This window comes from Aegilops tauschii, chromosome 7, assembly GCF_002575655.3.
Source record: "Aegilops tauschii subsp. strangulata cultivar AL8/78 chromosome 7, Aet v6.0, whole genome shotgun sequence".
Classification (NCBI taxonomy): domain Eukaryota; kingdom Viridiplantae; phylum Streptophyta; class Magnoliopsida; order Poales; family Poaceae; genus Aegilops; species Aegilops tauschii.
Window position 1 is genome coordinate 87,823,385 of NC_053041.3, and position 22,056 is coordinate 87,845,440.

The following is a 22,056-nucleotide window of genomic DNA, read 5'->3' on the forward strand; positions in this document are numbered from 1 at the left end:
TGTTCAAGCGATGCACGTCCACGATCGCTAGATAGTGATACGTGAATGAATTGTGCAATCTCTCTCACAGGCATACATATCTCATTTCCCCGTGGGCATCAGAATCACACACGAGCACTTCGTGTATTTCTCTCCCTCCGTCAAGGTTAGAATTCGTCTTTCTACCCCGTCCTACAAGTCTCTCACACAGAAACACACACGCTCTCTCTGTCGAACATGCCCACCCCTTTAATTCCGCCCACCCACAGCCACTAATGTCTCAAAGGATAATTATGTCTCTCACACATATGCCTAAGGTTAACTCGAGTTCCGGAACCATATGAATACATACAATGGGATTCCAGCGGAGCACCTTTTGTTTTGAGATCTCTCTCTCTCTCTCTCACACACACACACACACGCGCGTAGACATTGTTTATCGCTTCATTTTTCCGGCACTTGCATGCACACCGTTTGTTTATCTCCGTGATGCTTTAAGTATGCCTCACACACATCCTATCTACCTATCCCTTAATATAGATATGGGTCACACAAACTCCTTCTCCCTACTAGCAAGATGCCCATGCATTGCACGGAACATCAAGATGCATTTGTATGTTTAGTTTATCTTGTGGTAGAAAAAGATGAACGAGGGAATGCCTTATTTGCAAATGTGGAGAGGGGTGTGGGTATCTTTTTGCAAAATTGCCATAGTTTCCTTCCTATTCGTCAGAAATAAATCGGATGGCTTATATTGCAGGATGGTAGGAACACCATCATCACCAACTCTGTTTTTTTATAAGAGTAGAGATATGTAAGTGTCACTGCCCCCCAACCCACCCACACACACTTCCCGACACCGAAGGGGTAGGGTGACACCTCAATCTTGATACTAATCTATCGACTGGCTTCTCTCTCAAACACACACACACACACACACACACTACCCGACACCGAAGGAGTAGGGTGGCACCTCAATCTCGATAGTAATCTATCTACTCCTCTTTCAAATACACACAGACACACACACACACACACACTCGCTAGTTGTGCCTCTGTGCCTACCGCGCACACTCTCAATACGTCTTTCTCTCCCTCCCCTTCCCCATCCCCCAACCCCAACAATGACAGCAGAAGGGTGACAACTCGATCTGATCTTAATCTGTCAATCGGTTTCTCTCTCAAACATTGTGTCTCTGTGCCTCGCTCAAACACATGAGATACGTCTTTTTCTCCGTAGCCCCCTCAATATGTAGACTTCTCGCACGCGCACAGCTGTAGTGACGATGACGCTGAACCCAATGTGCCTTGTTTTCACCGGCCTCATGTGATAGTTTTCACCCTGTTTTCTGTTAATTAACAAGACAACCTTTTCTTTGTTACTACTAGTGAATCTGAAATCATTCGGGGCAGACATATAATATATCACTTCAACCCAATTATCACAGTAACTATTTTAAAAGAAACTAGCTAGATGCCCGTGCGTTGCACGGAACATCAAGATGCATTTGTATGAGTAGTTTATCTTGTGAGAGACTAGCAAGATGCCCATGCGTTACACGGAACATCAAGATGCATTTATATGAGTAGTTTATCTTGTGAGAGAAAAGGATGAACGAGGGAAGGCCTTATTTGCAAATGTGGAGAGGGGTGTGAGTATCTTTTTGCAAAATTGCCATAGTTTCCTTCCTATCCGTCAGATATAAATCGGACGGCCTATATTGTAGGATGGCAGGCACACCATCATCACCAACTCTGTTTTTTTATCTCTAACTCCTATAAAAGACTCAGTTGGTGATGATGGTGTGTCTGCCATCCGTCATTTCTGACCATCAGATCTGCATCTAACAACTATGATGTAAGTCGTGGCATTTCTGCAACAAGACCCCACTTCTCTGCTCCAATTTGCAGAAACCCCTTAGTATCTTGAAACCAACCACATCCCTCCCCCACCTCATCAAGACAGCCACAAGGAATATATTTTGAGTGAAACCTAATACGAGTATATTTTTAGTGATATATAGACCAAACTAGAGTGTTTTTCTTTCAAGTTTGTGAACATGTATTATTCTATTTTGGATCTGTTGCAACGCACGGGCACATTCCTAGTAAGAGTAGAGAAAAGGATCAACGAGGGAAGGCCTTATTTGCAAACATGGAGAGGGGTGTGGGTATCTTTTTGCAAAATTGCGATAGTTTCCTTCCTATCCATTAGATATAAATCCGACGGCCTATATTGCAGGATGGCATGCACACCATCATCACCAACTCTGTTTTCTACTCCATCCATTCCTAAATATTTGTCTTTTTAGAGATTTCAACAAGTGACTATATACGGTGCAAAATTAGTGAATCTACACTCTAAAATATGTCTACATACACATCCGTATGTGGTACTCCATTTGAAATCTAAAAAAGACAAATATTTAGGAACGGATGGAGTATAAGAGTAGACATGGAGATATATCTCCAGCATGGTCTACAACAAAAATGTACTCGACTGGTTAGCGCCGGATGCTCGCAACGCGATGACCTAACTTCGAATTCTGTCTTTAACTTTAGATTTTTATATTATATATTACTTATTTAATATATACTTCTTTTGCTACTGTACTGACAGTGGAACCCACAGAGTACTTAGAATACAAGATTAAGGATGGACTTGTTTGTTTTTAACTTTCTGTACGAAGCTGTAGCCACCCTGCAAGTCACGTGTACACTGTACATGCAATTAACTTTTTATAGAGGGAGAATCATACACGCAATTAACTCAAATGGATTGGATGTGACTCTATTATTTCCAGCATAAGAGCATCTCCAATGGCAGCCGGCAAATTTCCTCCCGCTTCCTTCCACGGAGGACGACATCAAATGCCAGCGGCATACATTTTCATAACTCTAACCAACGAGATGAAATTCGTGCAAACACGGACTATTTTCATATAAGCATGCAGGATTTCGTATAAAAAAGTCGGATCTTCATATAAACATGATGGATTTCATTACATTTACATGAACTAAGTGCTGCTAATCCGACTCTCTTGGTATAATTAATACTCCCCCCGTCCGGAAATATTTGTCCTAGAAATGGATGTATCTAGACTTATTTTAGTTATAGACACATCCAATTTGTCCATTCTTAGAACAAATATTTCCCGCCAGCAGGAGAGGGAGTACCTAATCTAAATGGCCGCCCGCGGATCCCATTGTCTTCCTCATGTCCGGCAGACACTTGCAGGGTCGACGAAGGTCCTCGGAAGAGACAAAGCAGCAAAGAAACCACCTGAATGCATGGTCGTCGCCTCAGCGGTGGCCTTCATGGGACCCAAGTGGCGGCGGCCTCCCGTGTTCTACTTCTCCTTGATGATGGCGGCGGACATAGAGAAGCTGGCCACCGACTCGTCGCTCTCCACACACCCGGATTCTGTCTCTGCCTGCATGGCGTTGCCGTAGGCACGGGAGGCGAGCCCACAGACACGGGAGGCGCGGCCACCGCAGACACAGGTGGCGCAGTACGACGCGGTAGAGACAACGCCCGTACCGGCGTGCTCGCCGCCGTGCTGGCGTGGAGCAACTCGCCACTCCTCATCGAGCCGAACTGGAGCGGTGAGTTGCTGAACCACGCGCCAGATTGGGGCGGCAACTGGCTCCGTCGGGCCAAGCGAGGTTGATGAAGCACCGAGCGGCCTCGCCCGTATCCGGAGGGCTCGACGGGCCACCCAGCTGGGAAGTATGCCGGAGAATGGCTCCTGGGAAGCCATCGGAAAAGTGGAGAAAATGGTGGAGGAGGAGATGGGGGAGCGGCGGAGGGGTGCGATTCTTGCCCGCTGTCTGTCTGGCCTCATTTAAATAGAGGGCAGACGGTAGGAGCTTGGCCGGCGTCTGGACTAGTTTAAACTAAGGGCGGATGGGAGGAGCTCGGTCGGTGTTGCGTTTAATTCCGGCCCGCTCATGAACGGACGTGTGGCCGGAGTAGGTTTCTCGGTTTGCATGCGGGTTTAACGGAGGGGTTTGATGGAGGTGAGGAGGCATGTTCAGCCGGGCGTGCAGCGGGTGGCGTAGTACTATTCGATTTGACAGTGGGCGGCGCAGTTCCCGATATGGCTTTAATGCAGATGAGGGAGGGGTAGCGGTTCCCGAAATGTTGAACGGCCAATGATGCATCCTCCTTCAATTAGCATGGTGCATGCATGAGGGAAGTAATGGGAGGAGGACCGGGAAAAGAGGCTGCACGATGTGAATGCAACACAGTTTGCACTCATATAAAGGCGCCCCTCCATTCAAATGCATCTACCACATCGTACGCACCTAAGCATTTTCCTAAGCACCTACACTAAGCGCAAAAGTGCTCACTCCAGACCCATGGGGGCGACGCGCGTGAGCGGCAAGCGGCTGTGCCAGATGGTCCACGACGCCGGCCTGCGGCATGGTGCCGAGGATCGTCTCCAGACGGTGTTCGCGACCGGCTGGTGGATGGCCGTCGTCGACGCCAACTACGACTCTCAGTTGGACCAGATGATCGTTGGCACCACCAACAAGTTCACCGTCCTCAAGAAGCTCGGGGACGACATCGCCGTACTCCTCCAGCCCGCACGCCCGGGCTCCTCATTGCCTGCCACCCTAATCGGCTGATGACCCACAAGCATAGGGGATCTATCATAGTCCTTTCGATAAGTAAGAGTGTCGAACCCAACGAGGAGCAGAAGGAAATGACAAGCGGTTTTCAGTAAGGTATTCTCTGCAAGCACTGAAATTATCGGTAACATATAGTTTTGTGATAAGGTAATTTGTAACGGGTAACAAGTAATAAAAGTAAACAAGGTGCAGCAAGGTGGCCCAATCCTTTTTATAGCGAAGGACAAGCCTGGAAAAACTTTTATATAAAGGAAAACGCTCCCGAGGACACATGGGAATTATCGTCAAGCTAGTTTTCATCACGCTCATATGATTCGCGTTCGTTACTTTGATAATTTGATATGTGGATGGACCGGTGCTTGGGTACTGCCCTTCCTTGGACAAGCATCCCACTTATGATTAACCCCTATTGCAAGCATCCGCAACTACAAAAGAAGTATTAAGGTAAACCTAACCATAGCATGAAACATATGGATCCAAATCAGCCCCTTACGAACCCACGCATAAACTAGGGTTTAAGCTTTTGTCACTCTAGCAACCCATCATCTACTTATTACTTTCCAATGCCTTCCCCTAGGCCCAAATAATGGTGAAGTGTCATGTAGTCGACGTTCACATAACACCACTAGAGGAAAGACAACATACATCTCATCAAAATATCGAACGAATACCAAATTCACATGACTACTTATAGCAAGACTGCTCCCATGTCCTCAGGAACAAACGTAACTACTCACAAATCACATTCATGTTCATAATCAGAGGGGTATTAATATGCATAAAGGATCTGAACATATGATCTTCCACCAAAAAAACTAACTAGCATCAACTACAAGGAGTAATCAACACTACTAGCAACCCACAGGTACCAATCTGAGGTTTTGAGACAAAGATCGGATACAAGAGATGAACTAGGGTTTGGGATGAGATGGTGTTGGTGAAAATGTTGATGGAGATTGACCCCCTCCCGATGAGAGGATCGATGGTGATGATTTCCCCCTCCTGGAGGGATGTTTCCCTGGCAGAACAGCTCCGCTGGAGCCCTAGATTGGTTCTGCCAAGGTTCCGCCTCGAGAGGGCGGTGCTTCGTCCCGAAAGCATCCTTCTTGTTTTTTCCAGGGCGAAAGACTTCATATAGCAAAAGATGGGCACCGGAGGCCTGCCAGGGGGCCCACGAGGCAGGGGGACGCGCCCAGGGGGTAGGGCGCGCCCCCACCCTCGGGGATGGTGGGTGGCCCCCCTCTGGTTGATTCATTTGCCATTATTTTTTATTAAATCCAAAAACCGCCTCCGTGAAGTTTCAGGACTTTTGGAGCTGTGCAAAATAGGTCTCTAATATTTGCTCCTTTTCCAGCCCTGAATTCCAGCTGCCGGCATTCTCCCTCTTCATGTAAACCATGTAAAATAAGAAAGAAAAGGCATACGTATTGTGACATAATGTGTAATAACAGCCCATAATGCAATAAATATCGATATAAAAGCATGATGCAAAATGGACGTATCAACTCCCCCAAGCTTAGACCTCGCTTGTCCTCAAGCGGAAGCCGATAACGAAAAATATGTCCACATGTTTAGAGATAGAGGTGTCGATAAAATAAAATACGGACATGAGGGCATCATGATCATTCTTATAACAACAACATATATATATATATTGTCATATGATTTCTTATGCTAAAGTAACAATCTATTCACAATGTAAAGTATGAATCAGAAACTTCATTGAAAACTAACAAACTATAATCTCGGTCATTGAAGCAATTGCAATTTATCATAACGTCGGAAAGAGTCAATATAAGAGCTTTTCAGCAAGTCCACATACTCAACTATCATTTAGTCTTTCACAATTGCTAACACTCACGCAATACTTATGGGTATGAAGTTTTAATCAGACACGGAGAAAGATAGGGGCTTATAGTTTTGCCTCCCAACCTTTTACCTCAAGGGTAATGTCAACAATAATAGTTCATGATAACTTACATCCAATTGGGTATATATATCAGGATCTTTCCAACACAATGTGCTTGCCAAAGGATAAAATGTAAAAAGGAAAGGTGAAGATCACCACGACTCTTGCATAAGACATTAAGCAAAAATAAAAGATAGGCCACTCGCAGAGGGAAGCAGATGCTGTCATGTGCTTTTATGGTTGGATGCACAAAATCTTAATGCGAAAGAACGTCACTTTATATTGCCACTTGTGATATGGACCTTTATTATGCAGTCCGCCGCTTTTATTTCTTCCACATCACAAGATCGTATAAAGCTTATTTTCTCCACACTAATAAATCATACATATTTAGAGAGCAATTTCTTATTGCATGCAACAATGACAACTTACTTGAAGGATCTTACTCAATCCATAGGTAGATATGGTGTACTCTCATGGAAAAACTGGGTTTAAGGATATTCGGAAGCACAAGTAGTATCTCTACTTGGTGCAAAGAATTTGGCTAGCACGAGGGGGAAAGGCAAGCCCAACATGTTGGATGATCCATGACAATATACTTTATTTCGGATATAAGAAAACATAACCCATTACGTTGTCTTCCTTGTCCAACATCAAATTATTATCATGTCATATTTTAATGAGTGCTCACAATCATAAAAGATGTCCAAGATAGTATATTTATATGTGAAAACCTCTCTTTCTTTATTACTTCCTATTAATTGCAACGATGACCAAAACTATGTTTGTCAACTCTCAAACAACTTTTATTCATCATACTCTTTATATGTGAAGTCATTACTCTCCATAAGATCAATATGATCTCTTTAATTCTTTTTATTCTTTCTTTATTCCCTCAAGATCATAGCAAGATAATCAAGCCCTTGAGTCAAAACTAATCTTTATTATATATAGCTCGCGGTCTCGATTACATAGAAGGATCATAAAGCAAAGCTCAAAACTAGATCATACTAAAACTTTATTCTACTAGATCAAGATATTACCAAAAGGATCGAACTAAGAAAAACGGTAAAGATAGAAGTGTGATGGTGATACGATACCGGGGCACCTCCCCCAAGCTTGGCAGTTGCCAAGGGGAGTGCCCATACCCATGTGATTACGTCTCTTTCTTCGGAGGTGGTGATGTGATATTCTTGGCGATGATGCCCCTCAGGACACGATTCTCCTCCTCGAGCTTATTGACTTGTTGCTTGAGGTCCATTATTTCCTTACGGAGCTTACCCGTGATAGCTAAAGCTCCCTTCACCCAAGGATGTTGCATAGCTGCGGGAGAACAAGTAACACTCTTTTTCATATTTTCATAAGAAAGGAATCTAACATTGGAAGGGATGACCGAGTTTGGAATAGCTGAGCTCTGTAGTTCCCCCATCGTGAATCCGGCTCGGAAACGAGAAGTAACTTTTTGATCCTCCTCCATGGCATCTATCCTTTTCAAGTCGGCCTCCATCTCTTCCTCCGTTGATGGCCCAGAGTAGTCAGCATCGCTGTTTGCTCCTGGTCCCGGTGTCGAATGAGATACCCAACTCTCCCCGACTGACTTTGAGAAGACATCTTGCTCCAATCTGCGGTAGAAACAGCTCAAAACAAAAACAAAGGATATTTGCGTGATATGAGAGTCAAAACCTTCGGGAGATTATATAATGAATTTTTACCGACCAAAAGAAGTGTTGTGCAAGAAAACAGAGTCCGGAGAGCACACGAGGTGCCCACGAGGCAGGGGGCGCGCCCAGGGGGGTAGGGCGCGCCCTCCTCTCTCGTGGATGCCTCGTGTACTTCCCGGACTACTTCTATTTTCCTATTTTCTTAAATATTCCAAAACGGAGAAAAATGCTATTAGAACTATTTTGGAGTCGGTTTACTTACCGTACCACATACCTACCTTTTCAGAGTCTGAAACGTTCTGGAAAGTGTCCCTTATGTATTCCTCCGGGGTTACGGTTTCAATAACATTAGTTTCAACATTTATGGGATTACCTGAGATATAATGTTTGATTCTTTGACCGTTCACCACCTTCGGATTTGTGCCTTCAAAGTTGTTGATTTTTATGGCACCGGAACGATAGACCTCCTCGATAACATAAGGACCTTCCATTTAGAGAGGAGTTTTCCTGCAAAAAATCTTAAATGAGAGTTGTATAGCAAAATATAATCACCTACATTAAACTCACACTTTTGTATCCTTTTGTCATGCCATCTTTTAACTTTTTCTTTAAACAATTTGGCATTCTCATAGGCCTGGGTTCTCCACTCATCAAGTGAGCTAATGTCAAAAAGTCTCTTCTCACCGGCAAGTTTGAAATCATAATTGAGCTCTTTAATGGCCCAATATGCCTTATGTTCTAGTTCGAGAGGTAAGTGACATGCTTTTCCATAAACCATTCTATACGGAGAAATATCCATAGGATTTTTATATGCAGTTCTATATGACCATAATGCATCATCAAGTTTCTTGGACCAATTCTTTCTAGATCTATTAACAGTCTTTTGCAAAATTAATCTGATCTCTCTATTACTCAATTCTACTTGACCACTAGACTGTGGGTGGTAAGGAGATGCAATTCTGTGATTAACGTCATACTTAGCAAGCATCTTACGAAAGGAACCATGAATAAAATGTGAACCACCATCAGTCATTAAGTATCTAGGGACTCCAAACCTCGGAAAAATAACTTCTTTAAGCATCTTGATAGAGGTGTTATGATCAACACTACTAGTTGGAATAGCTTCTACCCACTTAGTAACGTAATCAACATCAACTAAAATATGTGTATACCCATTAGAGGAAGGAAACGGTCCCATATAATCAAAGCCCCAAACATCAAATGGTTCAATAACAAGTGAATAGTTCATAGGCATTTCTTGACGTATACTAATATTACCAATTCTTTGACATTCATCACAAGACAAGACAAACTTACGGGCATCTTTGAAAAGAGTAGGCCAATAAAAACCGGATTGCAATACCTTATGCGCAGTTCTATCTCCAGCATGGTGTCCTCCATAAGCCTCGGAGTGACACTTGCGTAGGATCTGTTCCTGTTCATGCTCAGGTACACAACATCTAATAACACCATCTACTCCTTCTTTATAAAGGTGTGGGTCATCCCAGAAGTAATGTCTTAAATCATAGAAAAACTTTTTCTTTTGCTGGTATGTGAAACTAGGTGGTATAAATTTAGCAACAATGTAATTAGCATAATCAGCATACCATGGAGCAGTACGAGAAGCATTTATGACAACTAATTGTTCATCAGGAAAGCTATCATCAATAGGTAGTGGGTCATCAAGAACATTCTCTAACCTAGACAAGTTGTCTGCAACGGGGTTCTCAGCTCCCTTTCTATCAATAATATGCAAATCAAATTCTTGTAGCAAGAGAACCCATATAATAAGTCTAGGTTTAGCATCTTTCTTTTCCATAAGATATTTAATAGCAGCATGATCAGTGTGAAAAGTTACTTTAGAATCAACAACATAAGGTCTGAACTTATCACAAGCAAATACAACTGCTAAAAATTCTTTTTCAGTAGTAGCATAATTTCTCTGGGCACTGTCTAAAGTTTTACTAGCATATTGGATAACATTTAATTTCTTATCAACTCTTTGTCCCAGAACAGCACCTACAGCGTAATCACTAGCATCGCACATAATTTCAAAGGGTAAATTCCAATCTGGTGGTTGAACAATAGGTGCAGAAATCAAAGCTTTCTTAAGTATTTCAAATGCTTCTACATAATCATCATCAAAGACAAAAGGAACATCTTTTTGTAAGAGATTAGTCAGAGGCCTAGAAATTTTTGAGAAGTCTTTAATGAACCTCCTATAGAAACCGGCATGACTGTGACGCCCGGATAATTAAGCTACAGTAACCCTCTACTAATGATGCCGCATCACCTCGATTACTGTTGCTAATCTCGCATTAGTTCGAAACCGATTCAAATTCAAATTCAAAATCAAGCAAACAATAAAAAATTTCAAATATTAAAACTAAAATGTTCGGGGTGAGCCAAATAATGCATAGGTAAGTATGGTGGAGAAACCACACTTTTATAAAAGGTTTAAATACTTTAAAATGTTTTAAACAGTAGCAAAAACAATTAGTTGAATGCCTTTTACAATAAATAAAATATTAAACTATTTTATTTAGTTACCCAAATTAATGTGGCAGTAGTATATATAGCAATACCAATTTAGGAACCATTTGTGTATTTTCTGAAACTAAAATAAAAGGAAACTAGACATAAAACAGAAAAGAAAAGAAAAAAGAAAACTGTTAGAGAAAACAAAAGTGAGAGAGACACAGCAACCCCCCTGGACCTAACCCACCTGGGCCGGCCCACCTAAACCACCCGAGCCAGCCCAGATCCTCCCTGCCCGTCCCCTTCCCTATTCCCCCGACCGGGGTCGGAACAGGGGCGTAGCCCCACCGAACCCACTCGCCGTCGTCGGCGAGGGGATAAGGCCGCCACACGCGCGCCTCGATCCCTCCCCCACTCCACGCCTCTCTCCCTCTCCGCCTCTCCTCTCAGATCCCCTTTCCCCCCCACGCGCTGCTGCTTCTCCTCTCCGCCATGGTGGTCACTACCGTCGCCTCCGCTTGCTCGCCCACGTAGCCACCGGCCCCTCCTCGACGAGCCACCGTGTTCAGACGTGCCGTCGACGTCCACTACTACGACCCCGACCCCCCGCTCGAGCTGAAGCCCGCTACAGCACCGCCCCGACCAAGTCATCGTCCTCGGCTCCGACGAGCACCGTCGCCCCGCTTCGCCGCTTCTGCTGCTCCTAAGCATTCACAGGGCCACCATGTGCCCGCTAGGTGAGCCTCCGTGACGCTCCCTTCCCTCTCTTTCACACTCTAGCGCGCTCCGTCGCCGTCCCCGCGGAGGTGAGCTCCGCCACCCGCCATGGCCGCCGCCCGCGCGTCGTACGCGCTTCCGAGCCCCAGCGCAAGTCACTGGAGTGCTCCAGGAGACGCGCAGCACCGAGCTGCAGCCCCAACCGCCCCCTAGGTCGCTCCCGCCGCGATTCGAACAGGGCCTGAGCGCCACCGCCGCTCCCCGTCGCTACTCCAGCCAGCTCCGGCCTCCCCAGCATCGCCTAATACCACCACTTGACGCGGCGTCGACCCGGCGTTCGAAAGAGCCCACCCGCGCCTCCGTTCGTGCCCCCTGTCGCCGTCTGCATCCTCGCCCAACTCCGGCGACCGCAAACCTCGACGCCGGCGATGCTCGGACCGTCCCCGGCGCTGGCCATCCTCACCATCGCGTGCACGACGCCAGCACACACTCGTAGGTCCAAACGGCCGGTCTGGAGGCCCTCTGTGGCCTTTTTCCAGCCGACTCCGGTGCGTCGCCGCCGTTGTAATATCCGCCGCCGGCGCGCCACCGCCATTGCTGACGTGGCCGCCCAGGGCCACCACCCTTGTCGCTGACCAGTGGCCCCAGTGGCCCCCGCTCGCCCCCCTTGACCAAGTTGACCCAGTCAATGTGCTGACTCGGCAGCCCAGTGCCACTCACTGGTGGGCCTCGCCCCTAACACTAATTAAATTACTTAATTTAAATAAATTTAAATTGATTACTCACGGATAGTGGGCCCAGGTTATCTAATTAGTTAGATTAATTGAAATTAAACTCTGTTAAGGCCACTGTCTATGACAGGTGGGACCCATTGGTCAGTTTGACTAGTCAAACGGGTCAGCTGACTGCTGACGTCATGCTGATGCATTGCTGACGCATTAATAGATTTCTGTTAATAAAAATAATTCCAGAAAATGGTTTAATCTTTGAAAATTCATAGAAAATAAACCGTAGCTCGGATGAAAATGTTTTCTATATGAAAGTTGCTCAGAACGACGAGACGAATCCGGATACGCAGCCCGTTCGTTCACCACACATCCCTAGCATAGTGAACCTGCAACATTTCACCTCCGGTCCATCTGTCCAAAAACGCGAAACATCGGGAATACTTTCCCGGATGTTTCCCCCCTTCGCCGGTATCACCTAGTACCTCGTTTAGGCACACTTAGCCTCACGCTTTGTCATGTCATGCATCGCCATGCATTTGTTTTCATTGTATTTATTGTTTCTCCCCCCTCTTCTCTCGCTAGACACCGAGACCGACGCCGCTGCCACCCAGTACGACTACGGTGTTGACGACCCCTCCTTCTCGGCTGAGCTTGCAGGCAAGCCCCCCCCCTTGATCACCAGATATCGCCTATTCTTCTCTATACTGCTTGCATTAGAAGAGTGTAGCATGTTACTGCTTTCGGTTGATCCTATTCTGCTGCATAGCCTATCATTGTTGCTACAGTTGTTACCCTTACCTGCTATCCTACTGCTTAGTATAGGATGCTAGTGTTCCATCAATGGCCCTACACTCTTGTCCGTCTGCCATGCTATACTACTGGGTCGTGATCACTTCGGGAGGTGATCACGGGTATATACTATATACTTTATATACATGACACATGTGGTGACTAAAGTCGGGTCGGCTCGTTGAGTACCCGCAAGTGATTCTGATGAGGGGGCTGAAAGGACAGGTGGCTCCATCCCGGTAGAGGTGGGCCTGGGTTCCTGACGGCCCCCGACTGTTACTTTATGGCGGAGCGACAGGGCAGGTTGAGACCACCTAGGAGAGAGGTGGGCCTGGCCCTGGTCGGCGTTCGCGGATACTTAACACGCTTAACGAGATCTTGGTATTTGATCTGAGTCTGGCCATTTGGTCTATATGCACTAACCAACTACGCGGGAACAGTTATGGGCACTCGACGTCGTGGTATCAGCCGAAGCTCTTCTTGACGTCAGCGACGGAGCGGCGCGCGCCGGATTGGACTGGAACGCCTGCTAGGCTAGGTCTGCTTCCGGCCACGTACGCAACATGCAGGTGTGCAATGGACGATGGGCCCAGACCCCTGCGCGCATAGGATTTAGACCGGCGTGCTGACCTCTCTGTTGTGCCTAGGTGGGGCTGCGACGTGTTGATCTTCCGCGGCCGGGCATGACCCAGAAAAGTGTGTCCGGCCAAATGGGATCGAGCGTGTTGGGTTATGTGGTGCACCCCTGCAGGGAAGTTTATCTATTCGAATAGCCATGTCCCTCAGTAAAAGGACGACCCGAAGTTGTACCTTGACCTTATGACAACTAGAACTGGATACTTAATCAAACACACCCTTCCAAGTGCCAGATATAACCCGGTGATCGCTCTCTAACAGGGCGACGAGGAGGGGATCGCCGGGTAGGATTATGCTATGCGATGCTACTTGGTGAACTTACCATCTACTCTCTTCTACATGCTGCAAGATGGAGGTGGCCAGAAGCGTAGTCTTCGACAGGATTAGCTATCCCCCTCTTATTCTGACATTCTACAGTTCAGTCCACCGATATGACCCTTTACACATATACCCATGCATATGTAGTGTAGCTCCTTGCTTGCGAGTACTTTGGATGAGTACTCACGATTGCTTTTCTCCCTCTTTTCCCCTTTCTATACCTGGTTGTCGCAACCAGATGCTGGAGTCCAGGAGCTAGCGAGGATGATTCTATGTGGAGTTCGGCTTCGAGGAGTAGTTAGGAGGTCCCAGGCAGGAGGCCTTGCCTTTTCGATCGTTGCTACTTTTGTGCTAGCCTTCTTAAGGCAAACTTGTTTAACTGATGTCTATACTCAGATATTGTTGCTTCCGCTGACTTGTCTATGACCGAGCACTTGTATTCGAGCCCTCGAGGCCCCTGGCTTGTATTATGATGCTTGTATGACTTATTTATATTGTAGAGTTGTGTTGTGATATCTTCCCGTGAGTCCCTGATCTTGATCGTACACATTTGCGTGCGTGATTAGTGTATGGTCGAATCGGGGGCATCACAATGACCAAGGAAACTTCTTATACCTTTGATGTCCTTAGAACACGACATCTTTTCAATAACATCAACTTTGGCTTTATCAACTTCAATACCTATTTCAGAAATTTTATGCCTCAAGACAATACCTTCATTAACCATAAAGTGGCACTTCTCCCAATTCAAGACAAGATTAGTTTCTTCACATCTCTGCAAAACTCGATCAAGGTTGCTTAAGCAATCATCAAAAGAAGTTCCATACACGGAGAAATCATCCATGAAAACCTCAACAATCTTTTCACAAAAATCAGAGAATATAGCCATCATGCATCTTTGAAAGGTAGTAGGTGCATTACATAAACCAAAAGGAATACGTCTATAAGCAAAGGTACCGAAAGGGCAAGTAAAAGTGGTCTTTTCTTGATCCTCTTTTGACATAGGTATTTGAGAGAAACCAGAGTAACCGTCTAGAAAGAAAAAATGTGTATGTTTGGATAATCTTTCTAGCATTTGATCAATAAAAGGTAAAGGGTAAAGATCCTTTTTAGTAGCTTTATTTAGTTTGCGGAAATCAATTACCATTCTATAACCTGTAACAATTCTTTGTGGGATCAATTCATCTTTATCATTAGGGACAATAGTAATACCTCCCTTCTTTGGGACACAATGGACAGGACTTATCCACTGACTATCAGCAACAGGATAAATTATACCTGCCTCCAGAAGCTTTAGTATTTCTTTTCTTACCACTTCTTTCATCTTAGGATTTAACCGTCATTGGTGATCAACAACCGGTTTAGCGTCTTTATCCAATTTTATTTTGTGTTGGCATAGAGTGGGACTAATTCCCTTAAGATCATCCAGAGTATATCCAATAGCAGCACGGTGCTTCTTCAGAGTTTTCAATAATTTCTCTTCTTCTTGCTCTGAAAGGTTAGCACTAATAATAACATGACATATCTTCTTTTCATCAAGATAAGCATATTTAAGGGTATCAGGCAATGGTTTAAGCTCAAACACGAGATCACCCTTGGGTGGAGGAGGATCCCCTAGAATTTCAATAGGCAAGTTGTGTTTCAAAATAGGTCCCTGTTTAAAGAATACTTCATCTATTTCCCTTCTTTCATTCATAAACATATCATTTTCATGGTCTAGCAAATATTGTTCTAAAGGATCATTAGGAGGCACGACAATAGAAGAAAGACCAACAATTTCATCTTTACTAGGCAATTCTTTATCATGGGGTTGTCTACGAAATTTAGCAAAATTAAAATCATGAGACATATCCCCTAAACCAACAGTAACAATATCCTTTTCGCAGTCTATCTTAGCATTAACAGTATTCAAGAAGGGCCTACCAAATATAATGGGACAAAAGTCATCTTGTGGGGAACCAAGAACAAGAAAATCAGTAGGATATTTAACTTCCCCACACAAGACTTCAACATCTCTAACAATCCCAACTAGTGAAATAGTATCTCTATTGGCAAGCTTAATTGTAACATCAATTTCTTCTATCTCAGCAGGTGCAATATCATGCATAATTTCTTTGTATAAGGAATGAGGTATTGCACTTGCACTAGCACCCATATCACATAAGCCATGATAACAATGATCTCCTATTTTAACAGAAACAATAGGTCTATGTTTACCCTTAGTATCGGGTCTAGCAATTCTAGCAGCCTCATCACAGAAGTAAATAACATGCCCATCAATATTATCGGCCAAGAGATCTTTAACCATAGCAATACTAGGTTCAACTTTAATTTGCTCAGGAGGTGTAGGTGTTCTAGTATTACTCTTACGAACCATAGTTGAAGCTTTAGCATGATCCTTTATTCTAACAGAGAAAGGGTTTCTCAATATAAGCAGTAGGAACAATAGGATCAACATTATAAGTGATAGTCTTTCTTCAACTTTAATAGGTTCAGCTATTTTTTACTTCAATGGGAGGATGATATTTAAACCACTTCTCCTTAGGGAGATCAACATGAGTGGCAAATGATTCACAGAAAGAAGCTACTATCTCAGAGTCAAGTCCATATTTAGTGCTAAATTCACGGAAAACATCGGTATCCATAAAAGATTTAACACAATCAAACTTAGGTGTTATACCTGACTCCTTACCTTCGTCGAGATTCCAATCTTCAGAGTTGCGTTTAATTCTTTCCAATAAATCCCATTTGAATTCAATAGTCTTCATCATAAAAGAACCAGTACAAGAAGTATCGAGCATGGAGCGATTATTGAGAGAAAGCCGAGCATAAAATTTTTGAATAATAATTTCTCTTGAGAGCTCATGATTGGGGCATGAATATAACATTGACTTAAGCCTCCCCCAAGCTTGAGCGATGCTTTCTCCTTCGCGAGGCCAAAAATTATATATATAATTACGATCACGATGAACAAGATGCATAGGATAAAACTTCTGATGAAATTCCAATTTCAATCGGTTGTAGTTCCATGATCCCATATCATCACATAGCCTAAACCATGTCAATGCCTTTCCCTTCAAAGATAAAGGGAATACCTTCTTATTGATAACATCCTCGGGCATACCTGCAAGCTTAAATAATCCACAAACTTCATCCACATAGATTAGGTGCAAATCGGGATGTAATGTTCCATCTCCTGTAAAAGGATTAGCTAGCAGTTTCTCTATCATACCCGAAGGAATTTCAAAGTAAACATTTTCAGTAGGTTCAGTAGGGTGAGGAGAAACTCTTTGCTCTACTGGTCGGGGTGAAGATACCCCGAACAAGCCCCTCAAAGGATTACTTTCCATAGTAACAAGTGACAGTAAATTTCGGCACACTATATAAAATTTTCCTTACCAAAGGCGCTTCACTCCCCGGCAATGGCGCCAGAAAAGAGTCTTGATGGCTGAGGGGGTTCTGGATTAGGGGATCCTCGGACAGCAGGACTATATACTTCTGCCGGACTGTTGAACTATGAAGATACAAGACTCAAGACTTCGTCCCGTGTCCAGATGGGACTCTCCTTTGCGTGGAAGGCAAGCTTGGCAATACAGATATGTAGATCTCCTCCCTTGTAACCGACTCTGTGTAACCCTAGCCCCCTCCGGTGTCTATATAAACTGGAGGGTTTAGTCCGTAGGACAACAACAATCATAATCATAGGCTAGCTTCTAGGGTTTAGCCTCTACGATCTCGTGGTAGATCAACTCTTGTAATACTCATATCATCAAGATCAATCAAGTAGGAAGTAGGGTATTACCTCCATCGAGAGGGCCCGAACCTGGGTAAACATTGTGTCCCCCGCCTCCTGTTACCATCCGCCTTAGACGCATAGTTCGGGACCCCCTACCCAAGATCCGCCGGTTTTGACACCGACTTTTTTGCTTTCATTGAGAGTTCCACTGTGTCGCCGCGTTAAAGGCCTGATGGCTCCTTCGATCATCGACAACGATGCGATCCAGGGCGAGGCTTTCCTCCCAGGACATATCTTCATATTCGGCGGCTTCGTACTGCGAGCCAACTCGCTTGGCCATCTGGAGCAGATCGAGAGCTACGCCCCTGGCCATCAGGTCAGGTTTGGAAACTTGAACTATACTGCCGACATCCGCGGAGACTTAATCTTGGACGGATTCGAGCCCATGTCAGGCGCGCCGCGCAGTCACGACGAGCATGACTTAGCCCTGCCGTCGGACAGTGTTCGGGAGATCACACCTGCAACTACTCCGGCCCTCAATCCGGAGCAGATCGTATCGTCCGAGGACGGGTGGATAGACCCCGCCGCGGAGGCCGCGCACGCAGCGGCGATAGAGCCGAATACTGACTTCACCTCTTATGAGACCCGTGTTGCCGGACACTTGGATTCGTCCCCGGCCACGGGCTCCGAACTGCCTGCATCCGTGCCAATCGAATCTGATTGGGCACCGATCATGGAGTTTTCCTCCGCGGATATCTTTCAGCACTCACCACTGGGTGACGTGCTAAACTCATTAAGATCTCTCTCCTTGTCAGGAGACCCTTGGCCGAACTATGTCCGGCTAGAGTGGGATGCGGACGACGAAGAAATTCGCTCCCCACCCACCACCCACTTAGTAGCCACTGTCGACGATTTAACCGACATGCTCGATTTCGGCTCTGAAGACATCGACGGTATGGACGACGATGCAGGAGAGGAACAGGAACCACCGCCCACAGGGCGCTGGATAGCCACTTCATCACACGATATATATATATGGTGGATACACCCAAAGAAAACAACGACGAGGAACGGAAGGATGCAGCGAAGGATAGTTCCCTCAAGAAGCAACCAAAGCGACGGCATAGGCGCCGCTCCAAATCCCACCTCGGCAAAAAACAGCGACAACAGCGCAAGAATAAATAACACCCCGGTCGACTCCAGAAGAAACAACGACCACATGGACCCAGCGACAGAACAAGATGAGCCAGCGGAAGGCGAACATAGTACGGAGCCGCCGTCCGACAACGGTGACGCCGAGGGTAAAACTAATAAACCTATCTCCGGAGAGGAGAACAGTCCGGACGACGATGCACACATCATCCCGGAAAGGCACTTGGAGCAAGAGAACCTCCATAGAAGGCTTCTTGCCACCGCGAGGAGCCTAAAGAAGCAGAAACAAAGGCTCAAGGCTGCGGAAAATACACTCAACAGTAGATGGAACAAAGTGCTCGACACTGCAGAAAAGTACGATGGCAGTCGCCACACAAAGAGCTATCCAAAGCGCAAGCTGCTGCCTGAATTCGATGACGAGGCTTTAGAGCCCACACAGTCGAAAAATAAAACGGCCAATCAGCCGGATCGACCACCCCGTGGCTGCGATAGGGCGGTTAACGATGTCGGTATGACCAGGTCCATCTACGGATCTAGGAAGCGCGCTCCGGCACAGAATTAAAACTGAACACTACAACCGTCAGAACGTCATGACACGTCCAAGTAGAGGGGTGCCGCGCACCCCCTATGCTTCACCGATGAGGTGCTGGATCACGAATTCCTAGAGGGATTCAAACCCGTGAATATAGAGGCGTATGACGGAACGACAGACCCTGGGGTCTGGATTGAGGACTTTATACTTTATATCCATATGGCTCGCGGAGATGATCTCCACGGCATCAAATACTTGCCCCTCAAGTTGAAAGGACCAGCTCGGCATTGGCTGAAAAGCCTCCCCGTAAACTCAATTGGAAGTTGGGAAGAGCCTGAGGATGCTTTTAGGGCTAATTTTCAAGGGACCTATGTCCGACCTCCGGATGCAGACAATTTAAGTCATATAATTCAACAGCCCGGAGAGTCAGCCTGAAAGCTTTGGAACAGATTCCTCACTAAGAAGAATCAAATCGTCGATTGCCCGGACGCCGAAGCTTTAGCAGCTTTCAAGCACAGTGTCCGGGACGAATGGCTCGCCAGACACCTCGGCCAGGAAAAACCGAGGACAATGACAGCCCTGACAAGCCTTATGACCCGCTTTTGCGCGGGTGAAGATATTTGGCTGGCCCGTAGCGGCACCAGCGACCCAGGCACATCCGAAGTTAGGGATGGCAATGGAAAACCACGACACAACAAAAGCAAGCGTCAAAACAATGAAGACAACCCAGAAAACACGGCGGTGAACGCCGGATTCAGGGGCTCACGATCCGGTCAACGGAAAAAGCCATTTAAAGGCAGCAGAGATGGACCGTCCAGCCTAAACAAGATTCCAGACAGATTATGTCAGATTCATGGCACCTCCGACAAACCTGCGAATCACACCAACAGAGAATGCTGGGTTTTCAAGCAGGCCTGTAAGCTAAACGCCGAACACAAGGGGAGGGAGAAACCAAGTGAAGACAAGGATGAGCCTCGCCAGCAAAATACTGGGGGACAGAAAAAATTCCCGCCAGAGGTCAAAACAGTGAACATGATTCACGCAATAAAGAGGAGGAGCAAACGCGCACTCCGAGAGGTATGCGTCGTGGAGCCCGTCACCCCCAAATTCAACCCTTGGTCGGCCTGCCCGATCACTTTCGATCATAGGAATCACTCGGATAGTATCCGGCACGGAGGATCTGCTGCCTTGGTGCTAGACCCAATAATTAACGGATACCATCTCACCCGAGTCCTTATGGACGGCGGCAGTAGTCTCGATCTGATATATCAGGACACAGTCCGCAAAATGGGGATAGACCCGACAAGGATTAACCAAAGCAATACTACCTTTAAAGGAGTAATACCCGGCCCAGAGGCCCGCTGCACGGGCTCTCTAGTACTAGAGGTTGTATTCGGTTCTCCCGACAACTTCCGAAGTGAAAAGTTAACCTTCGACATCGCTCCATTCCGAAGCAGCTATCAAGCACTACTCGGAAGAACGGCCTTTGCTCGTCTTAACGCAGTACCACATTATGCTTATCTTAAGCTTAAGATGCCCGGTCCACGTGGCACCATCATAGTTAGCGGAAACGCAGAGCGTTCCTTGCGTACGGAAGAATGTGTGACGGCTTTAGCAGCCGAACACTGACTGGCCTCTCCAACTAGAATAAATGATCTGTCGTCAAGACCACGGACACGGCTAGACGAGTCCGGCGCAACGCTGGCTGTAACAGCTCAGATAAACCTGAGATTGGGTTGATGGATATATCCCCATAAGGGGCGCTAGGGGCTTCCCGCATGTAAAAATGAACTACAGTTCGGGTTGCCCTTATTTAGATTAAATTTTAATGGTTTATTAAGAATAACCAATTTTTCGCACGAATACTTTCACCTGAGTTTTTCTCTTTTACAGATGATAATCGTGCTACACCCTTCCAGGATACGGCACAACGGAGACACAGGCGCAGACGTGCAGCAGGGCCCCGCTCAAAGGTTTCTTTTTAGATTAAGACCCTGTGTAAACCTTTCTTACTGTCTCTTGTTGCTTTACACCCTCCGGATACTAAACATAACCGAGAGGGACGCTGGCGTTATTGGCATTTCGCCACGCCAGACTAATGCACGTACCTGGAAATTCAGGGTTCATTATCAAGGGCGTTACTCAGCCTAGTATATGTTGTAAAGACCGAATACCTTAGGGAGTGTTCGGTGTCGCGAGTTTGGCCTCATATGCATCAGCTCCGAATCATGTCTTTGGTCAATAGTTGGGTTTGCCCGGCTCCCATGTTTTGGTACCTTACGTTCCGCTATATCGGCTAAGGTAGCACTGGGAGAACTACTACGATTGTGCCCTGGTTCATCCGGACGAGCACCTTAGTAGAGAAAGCCGAAAACTGACTGTCATGATACAGCGCGAGACTGGTCAACCACTCGATGACTCATCAGAATCTTCGCGATTCCTCCGCATTAACGAAGGACCGGTTTCCTGGTCATGTATGTACGCGCACCATCTTCGGATAGACGCGGAAGTACCAGGGGCTATATAGTACCCCCACCGTCAAACTCCTATGGCTAAGTGAAAGTGTTAAAGCAATATAGTCCGATTGCCTTGTTCGCCGTGCTATCATCTCCTTAATGGACCAAGACGTTGGATCAAGTGTGAATACGCGCTTTTCAGAACACCCCCGCATTACATGCGTGGGGGCTGAAGCCGACGACTGCAAACTTTCAGGTTATATACATACATAAACGGCCGCACAGGAGGCATCATAATACTTTCAGGCAAAGGTATAAACACAGCCTTTA